Source organism: Hemitrygon akajei, chromosome 11, assembly GCF_048418815.1.
Source record: "Hemitrygon akajei chromosome 11, sHemAka1.3, whole genome shotgun sequence".
NCBI lineage: Eukaryota > Metazoa > Chordata > Chondrichthyes > Myliobatiformes > Dasyatidae > Hemitrygon > Hemitrygon akajei.
This window is the reverse complement of record NC_133134.1, coordinates 53,568,484-53,579,198: the sequence shown is the minus strand read 5'-3', so window position 1 is coordinate 53,579,198 and position 10,715 is coordinate 53,568,484.

Sequence of the window (10,715 nt, the reverse complement as noted above, 5' to 3'; positions counted from 1 at the left end):
CTCCTCAGCCTCCCACACTCCAGCAGCTGTGACAGGAGAGTGAACAGATACAGGAAAATTGGCCACCAGTCAGCCCTACTGGCTCAGGGAGTGAGTGAGTCTGTTCATCTTGACCAAGTGCCTGATTGTTACATGATTAGTGGGGAAAAGAAGGCATGTGGAAATTTCTGTTTTGTTCCCACCTTACAGCCTTACATCAGCTATCATATCTAACAGTCTCCCATGTACTCATTCCTATGTATAACCCAGCCCTGTACATTGATAAAGCTCAGTGGGATCAGACTGCTGAATGGAATGGCTGGGAGCTTCTGGCTCCAGTGGTGGGGTAGAGAATCTGGTTTCACCAATATCTGGCTGGCTCGGAGAGGGTGATCTGCAAACCATTCCATCCCTCCCACCAGAAATAGACACGTCCACGCATTTACTCCAGTAACACCCTATGGCTCTGTTTTCTCCCCATTGGTGCTGCCTACTGTTAGGGTTAATGTTAGGGTTAATTTGAGACTGCCACTACAAGTCAGGAAGTGGCTCACGTGATATTAGGAGACAGGAGTACAAGGGAGGGAGGAAGCGAAACTGGGGATTCCGCTACACCGAAACTGCTAGTGTCACGCGATTTAATAAACAAAAGAAACAGGTAACTCGTGAGTGAATGGCATCGGGCCAATAAGGGGGACACAAGTGCCCGATATTACCTAATATGTACAACAGAGTTCGGCCTTACCAAATATGTGTAGCGAGGGGTTGGAATGGGGAAAAGGGGTATAAATAAGAGTAGAATGTAAGGGGAGGGCGGAACGCGCCTTCTCCAGCGACGCCGTGGACTCGCTGTGCCAGTTACGCTTCTGCATTAAAGCCAAGTTTTGTAATATTCCGGTGTTGGTTGTCTCTCTTCCTAAACGAACACAGGGCAGAATTTCAAGCCCAACACTACACAGCTGAGTAGTTCTGGCACCATTTTTATTTCAGTTTTCCAGCCGTCTCAGTAACTTGCTTCCCATCACAGCTCAGTTGGACTTTTCAGGCCCTACCAAGGCCAGCATTTATAACCCAAAAGTTTTGAACTGAGTGACTTCCTGGGCCATTTCACACTCAGATCGGGAGACAGGTCTGGTGCGATACAGGGAAAGGATGTGGATTTCCTCCACTGACTCAGCAATAAACCAAACATATTTTTACAACAATTCAGTGGGTTAGTGGTCAAGATTAATAACAGCCAGAGACACAAAATGTGCTGGAATCTGGACAAAAAATACTGCTGGGGCAACTCAGTGAATCCGCCAGCATCTGTGGGAGGAAGAGAGGTGGTCACCGTTTCAGGTTAAGATTCTGCATCAGGATGCTTAACAACGACTTGCTCTTCTTTATGTTCCTTTCAATTCCATCGAGGTCATGGTGGTTTTAATGTCAAGCCTCTGGATTACTATTCTAGGACTCCAGATTACTGATCTAGTAACTCAAAATCTGCATCACCACTATATGCCAAGCCATCCGATTTGTGAGCGATACGGTTGCCAGCTGAAAAGAAAGAACTGCAAAGTTTTGGCACCTTTGCTTGTCCCAAAGTGATCCCCAGCAATAAAATAGGAGCATGGGCATCAAGGTAAAGTGGGAAAAGCCGCTGATGGTCTGCACATTATAAGATTCCATAAACAACAGTGATAACCAGTGTCCTTTATTAATGAAGTATAAACTCCGTGATTTATTAATATTCCTTCGGGGGAGAAAACACTTTTCCTTCCCCGGAACAAGATAAAATGTGACTCATTTCTGAATGAACCCAGAGACACGTTAATTTGCAATTTAACCTGAAGTGCACTCGCAGATGAAGGGGTGGTGGTGAAGCAACAGAGAAAACTTTAACGTGACCCCTGGCAGGGAATTATCCAGAGCTTTATGAATGTATAACAACTTGGCTGCCACAACAAATGGGGGCTCGAGGACTCATTCTCTGTAAACATTTTGAGCTGTTTTATCACCACAGAATCTGAATCTGATTTATTATCACTGACATATGATGTGAAGTTTGCTGTTTTGAGGCTGCAGTACAGTGCCAAGACATGCAATTACAATAAATACAAATATTTATATATAAATAAATAAATAGATAGATAGATAGATAGATAGAGCGAAATAATGGAATAATGAGTTAAAACTTGGGTTTGTGGACCAATCAGATATCAGAAGCTGTTCTCAATTCATTGATTGTGAGGCTTTAGGCTCCTGTATCACCTCCCCGATGATAGGAGAGGGATGTCCTGGATGATGAGGGTCCTTAGTGAGAGATTTCACCCTCTTGAGGCACTACCCCTAGAAGATGACCTCGACGGTGGGGAGGGCCGTGCCTGAGATGGAACTGGCTGAGTCTACAACACTCTGCAGCTCCTTGTCATCCTCTGCAATGGAGCCACCATACCAGGCGGATGCAACCAGTCAGAATGCTCTCCACCGTACAGCTACAAAAACTTGTAAGAGCCTTTGATGACACACCAGATCTCCTCAGGCTCCTACTGAAGTAGAGCTGCTGCCGTACCTTCCTTGTCACCACATCGATGTGGATAGATCCACTGAGATGCCTTTGCCCAGGAACTTGAAGCTGCTCATCCTTTCCACTTCTGACCTCTCTAGAGGACTAGTGTGTGTTCCTCCATCATCCCCTTCCTGATGTCCACATTCAATTCCTTGGGCTTGCTGAGGTTGTTGTTGTGATACTACTCAACCAACTGATCTATCTCAGTCTTGTATGCTTCTTCATCACCATCTGAGATTCTGCCAACAGCGGCATCACCTGCAAATTTATACACTCAGTGGCCTCTTTATCAGGTACCTCCTAGTACCGAATAACATGGCCTTTGAGTGTATGTTCATGCTCTTCTGTTGCTGTACTCGATTCACTTCAAGGCTCTTCTGCACACCACTATTGTAACACGTGGTTATTTGAGTTACTGTCTCCTTCCTGTCAGCTTGAACCAGTCTGGCCATTCTCCTCTGACCTCTCCCTAACAAGGCATTTTCATCCACAGAACTAGATGCTATGCTTTTTGTTTCTTGTACCATTCTGACCCGGATCTAGACTGTACTTTCCAAATATCTGGACCTGACTTGCACTACCGTACTTTCCCTTTTCTATTTTCTAATTATGATTTATAATTTAAATTTTTATTATATTTACTTCGATTTGTACTTCAGGGAGCGTGAAGCGCAGAAACAAATATCACTGTGATGATTGCTCTAGTATCAATGGTTTGGTGACAATGAAGTTTTTGTATTTGTATAAACTCTAGAAATTGCTGTGCGCAAAAATCCCAGATCAGCAGTTTCTGAGATACTCAAACCACTCTGGCACCAATATTCATTCACGGTCAAAGTCATATGTCTTCCCCACTCTGTGTTTGGTCTGAACAACAACTGAACCTCTTGCACGTCTGCATGCCTTTATGCATTGAGTTGCTGCCACATGAATAGCTGATTAGATATTTGCATTAACGAGCAGGCGTACAGGTGTACCTAATAAAGTGACCACTGTGTGTAGATGGCATTTGGTCTGTGCTTAGCCATATCTCATTGGGTAAGCAGAGTAGTGCAGTGGGTTAAGCATGCATCCTTGAGGTGCACCTGTATCAGCAACAAGGTGATGTAAACTCACAACCCACACTGACTGGGGTCTCCCAGTAAGGAAGCTGAGGATCCAGTTGCAGAGGGAGGTACAGAAGCCCAGGTTTTGGTTATCAGTGAAGGAATGATGATGTTGAATGCTGAGCTGCAGTCGATAAGTAAACATAAACATAAGAGCAGGAGTAGGTCATCTGGCCCATCGAGCCTGCTCCGCCATTCAATAAACAGCAGCCTAACATATAACATGCATGCACTAGGTGCTCCAAAGTAAAGTGGAGAGCCAATGAGATTGCATCCTGTGTAGGCCTTTTGTTGTGGTAAACAAATCGTAGAGCACCCAGGTCCTTGCTCAGGCAGTAGTTAATTCTAGCCATAGCCAATTCCTTAAAGCATTTCATGGTGGTACATTTGAGTGCTGCTAGAAGGTACTGTCGTCACTGAGGCAGATCAGCTGCTCCTCTTGGCCACCGGAATGATTGTTGTCCTTTTGAAGCAGGTGGGAACCTCAGACTGCAGCAGTAAAAGATTGAAGATGTCCTTGAATACTCCTGCCAGTTTCACATGGTACCCAGGTGCAGCCCATCTTCTTGGTGTATCTTTCCTCTCCCAGGGGTGAGGTCCGAAGAGCTTCTGTTGGCGTTTCTGGAGCTCTGTGTTTTTACAGGATGGGGTTGCTCATCTAATGCCCAACCTTCTTCCTCCATGGCGGAGTTTCTCAATGGAATACAGTATGGTGTAAAGCTCCTCCACAAAGCCTCATCCACTGCTGATACACCATGGAATACATACCGCATAAAGCTCCCCCCACCCTGGTCCATCACAAACTTACAAGTAGGATGCAACATGTACCAGATACAATGTACACATCTCTACACTGATCCATAAAACATGCTTAGGACAAGAAAAGCACAGGTTAGATTGTTGGACTGTCAAACCTGTCAAAGAGTTGGTGCCCTACACTCCTCCAGGCTCATCTATCTGAAGCTGAGTTAATATCAGAAATGTTTGTGTAAATAAAATTAATTCCAGGACAAGGATGATTTGGGGAATGAAGGGATTAACATCTGAGGAGTGTTCGGCAGCTTTGGGCCTGTACTCACTGGAATTCAGAAGAATGCAGGGAAAACTCATTGAAACCTACTGACTGATGAAAGATAGGGTGGATGTAGAGAGGGTGTTTCTTATAGTGAGAGTATCAAAATTAAGGGCAACCTCTTAGAACAGAGGTAAGGAGGAATTTTTTTTTTAGCCAGAGAGTAGTGAATCTGTGGAATTCTCTGTCACAAACTGCAGTGGAGGTGAAGTCTGTGGGTATATTTAAGGGGGAAGTTGATAGTTTCCTGATTGGTCAGGACATCAAAGGATCTATTGTCTATTGATATAGTGAGAAGGCAGGCGTATGGGGTTGACTGGGATCCGGGATTAGCCATGATGGAATGGAGGAGACCCAATGGGCTGAATGGCTTAATTCTGCTCCTATGTCTATAGTCTTATAAACAATAGTCAGAAACTATATAAAGATCTATCCACACTTCCCCTTCAAACCTCCTGAAGGCAGATACAGCACCAGTTTGACTAGAGGCACAGTAAAAACTTCCTCAGTACTGCCTCACCTGGTCATTGATGTGGATGATGAGACCCTCTTCAGGGGACATTTTACTTGTCTTAGATCAATCAGAATCCAAAAATATGTGACCCATGACCTGCATGCTGTCGGTTGATGTATGTTTCTGAAACGGAGATACTCAGTGCAGTGTCATTCATCACAGGAGGTGTAATGCTCTTTGACTGTGACATTAAAGCAATCGTTTACCCTCTTCCACATAAACTTTCCCTGGGAGAAATGATTAGATCGGACCCAGAAGGATTCTTTCAGATCTTTCTGTTTTACTTCAGTGATAAAACTGGCTGGTGTAATTACACACTTTTTTTAAAAAAAAAATTATTGAATTTTCAAATAGGTTACAGAAAGTAAAAAAATTATCAACCCTTGCCCCCTCCCCTTAACCCCTCCCTCCAAACATATCCCTATAGGAAAAAAAAGAGTGGAAAAAAGAAAGAAAGAAAAAAGAAAGAAAGAAAGAATGCCTGGATATCAGAAGATCCCCACATGCTCCATGGAGTTCATAATAGCTTTAATATGTATATTTATTTCTTTCCCCAGATAACCAATAATTTTATCTTCAGAGCACCTATAGATAATCCTATCTTTTGTAAATAAGGGCGCCAAATTTTCAGAAATATTTCATATTTATCTCTTAAATTATAAGTAATTTTTTCAAGTGGAATGCAGCTAAAAATTTCATTCTTCCAACGATCTATACTTAAGTATGAATCCGATTTCCAAGTAACTGCAATAGCCTTTTTGGCTACTGCCAATGCAATTTTTATGAATTCTTTCTGATATTTATTCAATTTGAATTTCGATTTTATCCCTTCAATATCTCCTAGTAAAAATAATGTTGGATTATGTGGAAGTTGTATTCCAATAATTTGTTCCAGTAAAACTCTTAAATTTGTCCAAAAAGGTTGAATTTTAAAACAAGACCAAGTAGAGTGTAAAAAAGTACCAATTTCTTGATTACATCGAAAACATTGATCAGATAAATTTGAGTTTAATCTATTTATTTTTTGTGGTGTAATATATATTTGATATAAAAAGTTATATTGTACTAATCTTAGTCGAACATTTATTGTATTTGTCATACTGTCAAGACATAACCTTGACCAACTTGTTTCATCAATTTTAATATTCAAATCAGTTTCCCATTTTTGTCTTGACTTATGAATTCCTTGTTTAATTGCCTGTTTTTGAATCAAATTATACATACCAGAAATAATTTTTTTAATTTTTCCTTTATGAAATAAAGTTTCTATTTCATTAGGTTTCGGCAATAACATTGTTTGACCCAGTTTATCTCTTAAATAAGCTCTTAATTGGAAATAACAGAAAAGAGTGTTATTTGATATTTTATATTTATTCTTTAATTGGTCAAATGACATTAATATACCTCCTTCAAAACAGTCTCCTATATATCTAATACCTTTGTGAAACCAGTTATATAAAAGTTGATTATCCATTGTAAAAGGGATAAGTTTATTTTGAATTAAAGGTCTCTTTGCTAATAATGATTTCTTTATCTCATCATCAACATTTATTTTATTCCATAAATCAACCAAATGTTTTAGTATAGGAGATTCTTTCTTTTCCCGTATCCATTTAGATTCCCATTTATATATAAAATCTTCTGGTATATTTTCTCCTATTTTATCTAATTCTATTCTAATCCATGCCGGTTTATCTTCATCAAAAAAAGATGCAATAAATCTAAGTTGATTTGCTTTGTAATAATTCTTAAAATTTCCATGTTAATTTTGCTAACGATATTCTTGACATCTTACCTTTCCAAAGGAATTTCCTCACACATTTATTACTCTTGAAAAAACTTCTGCGGTAATTGTATTGGTAATGTTTGGAATAAATATTGTAATCTAGGGAATATATTCATTTTTACAGCATTGACTCTACCTATTAATGTTATTGGTAACATCATCCATTTATCAAGATCCTCTTGAATATTTTTCAATAATGGCAAATAATTTAGTTTATATAAATTCTTTATATCATTATCAACTCTTATACCTAAATCATACCATTTATCGGCCATCTAAATTGAGTTATTAATCAACATTGACTATAATCTACTTTAGTAAGGGGTAGAATTTCACTTTTATCCCAATTTATTTTGTACCCTGATATTTTCCCATATTCTTCCAATCTAGAAGATATATTATGCAACAAATACAATGGGTTAGTTAGATAAATCAAAACATCATCAACAAATAAGTTAATCTTATATTCCTCCTGATTAACTTGGAAACCCATAATATCTGAGTCAGTTCTAATTAATTCAGCTAATGGTTCTATCGCCAACACAAATAAAGCAGGTGATAATGGACAACCTTGTCTATTTGACCTTGTTAACTGAAATGATGTTGAAATTTGGCCATTTGTCACCACTTTGGCTTTGGGGTTAGTATTTAAGGTTTTAATCCATTTTATAAAAGATACCCCTAATGCATATTTTTCCAATACCTTAAATAAAAAATCCCATTCCAATCTATCAAATGCTTTTTCTGCATCCAAAGCAACTGCCACATTCATTTCTTCCCTCTTTTGTGCCAAATTAATTATGCTAAGTAAACGAGTTACATTATCTGCCGATTGTCGATTTTTAATAAATCCTGTTTGGTCCATGTGTATTAATTTTAGTAAGTATTTAGATAATCTATTAGATAAAATCTTTGCTATTATTTTATTGTCCATGTTCAACAAAGAAATAGGACTATATGATGTTGGCTTTAAAAGATCTCTGTCTTTTTTTAGCAATACTATTAAAATAGCTATCGAAAAAGATTCTGGAAGTTTATGTGTTCTTTCCGCTTGCTGTATTAGCTCCATAAAAGGAGGAATTAATAAATCTTTAAACTTTTTGTAAAATTCAGCCGGAAAACCATCTTCTCCTGAAGATTTATTACTCTGAAGTGATCCTAGAGCTTCTTCGACCTCTTTTAATGTAAAAGGCACATCTAATCCCTTCTGTTCTTCCTTTCCGAATTCAATTTTGGGAGAGTTATTTGTGATAAAAACCTTTCTATCTCAACAATATCATTTTGTGATTCTGATTGATACAGTTCAGAATAAAAAAAAATTTAAAGTTTCATTGATTTCTAAAGGTTTATAAGTAATTTTATTTACACTTGTTCTAATTGCATTTATCGTTTTGGAAGCCTGGTCTGTTTTTAACTGCCAAGCAAGAATCTTGTTTGATCTTTCACCTAGTTCATAATATCTCTGTTTAGTTCTCATAATTGCTTTTTCTGTTCGGTATGTCTGAAGTGTATTATATTGTAGCTTCTTATTAACAAGTTGTCTTTGTTTTTTTTCTGTCATATATCTTTGAGATACTTTTTCTAATTTTGTAATCCCTTTTTCCAATTGATCTATTTCTACCATATATTCCTTCTTAATTTTAGTATAACTTATTATCTGGCCTCTCAAATATGCCTTCATCGCTTCCCATAATATAAATTTATCATCAACTGAATGTGAGTTTGTATCTAAAAAAAACTGAATCTGTTTTTTCATAAAATCACAAAAATCTTGACGTTTTAATAATATTGAATTAAATCTCCATCTGTAAATTGATTCCTCCTTATCCATCATTATCATTGTCATAATCAAGGGGGAATGATCTGACAATATTCTTGCTTTATATTCCATATTTTTTACTCAGTCTTGAATATTCGCTGATAGTAGGAAAAAATCTATCCTTGAATAAGTTTTATGTCTATTTGAATAAAATGAATAATCTCTTTCTCTTGGGTTAATTCTTCTCCATATATCAATCAAATTTAAATCTTTCATCAATGATAAAGTTAATTTTGCTACTTTTGGTTTTGTAACAACCTTTGTTGACCTATCTAAAACTGGGTCTACACAAAAGTTAAAGTCTCCACCTATTAATATTTTATCGTGTGCGTCAGCCAAATTCAAAAAAGCCTCTTGTATAAATTTTACATCGTTTTCATTTGGTGCATAAATATTCATAAGAGTCCATAGTTCTGAAAATATTTGACAATGTATAATTACATATCTTCCCGCAGAATCAATTAATACATTTTGTATTTTAATTGGTAAAGTTTTGTTGACCAAAATTGCAACTCCCCTCACTTTTGAATTAAATGAAGCTGCTATAACATTTCCAACCCAATCTCTCTTTAATTTCTGATGTTCTGTCTCTGTTAAATGTGTTTCTTGTATAAAAGCTATATCTATTTTCATTTTCTTTATGTTAAAATTCTTTTACTTTTCACCGGTCCATTAAGCCCATTAACATTAAAACTTTAAAAATTCAGTAAATTAGTCATTATTTTTAACGGGGTTACTTCAGTCTATAATAATACATAATATTTCATCTCTCATAATACTTTGGGGAATTATTATAAAATTCTCCATTTTGCCTTGTGTCTCCACTCCGATCATCCAGGTAAAGAAAGAAAGATAAAAGAAAAATAGATTATAAAGAAAAAAAAACAAAAAACCCCCCTGCTAATGTTGTGAATGAAAAAAAAACACAACATTACCCCCCTCCGTTGTGCGGGTCATGGCAAACGCCATGATTACACATGCGAATCCCATAACAATCGATCCGAAGTTCCCCCAGCTCCCCCATAACATGAAAAAAGTATATATAAGAGAAGAAAAAATAGTATCACTACTTTCGATTAATATTTCTCAAAGTTTTACCTTTCTCCCCCGTATCATATAATTAAAAGTATATTTAAATATTCTTCTGTCCTTAATGTCCATCAACTCACTTCGCTGTCCCTGTCTTCATCTTTAATCTGTTTCACTTTTAAATCTTTACTGTATCTAGCGAATATTTGGGAGTTCTTGTGCAAACTCCTCTGCATCCCGATGATCAGTAAAAAATCTTCTTTTTCCGTCATCCAAAAAAATTATCAGTGTTGCTGGGTGGCACAATATACATTTATAACCCGTTTCCCATAAAACTTTTTTCGCTGGATTAAATTCCTTCTTTCTCTTCTAAAGGTCATAACTTATATCAGGATAGAAAAGAACTGCTTTCCCTTCTATCATCAATGGCTCATTTCCCTTTCTGGCACATTGGGCAGCCACCTTCAGGATCTTTTCTTTATCTTGATATCTTAAGCATTTTATCAAGATTGGTCGTGGGTTTTGATCAGGTTGAGGTTTTGGTCTTAAGGCTCTGTGGACCCTTTCGATTTCAATCAACTGGGTTCCCTCTTCCATTTCTAAATTTTCCGGGATCCATTTTTGAAAAAAATTTATTGGATCCTCTCCCTCTATCCCTTCTTTAAGACCAACAATTTTAATATTATTTCATCTACTAAAATTTTCAAGCATGTCTATTTTTTCCAACAGTCGTTTTCTTTCTGATGTCCAGGCAAGAATATTATCTTCCATTTTATTCACTCTATCAATAGTGTCTCCTGTTATTTCTTCCAGCTTTTTAATTTTCTTGTCCATTTTCTCCTGTTTTTTCACCATTTTA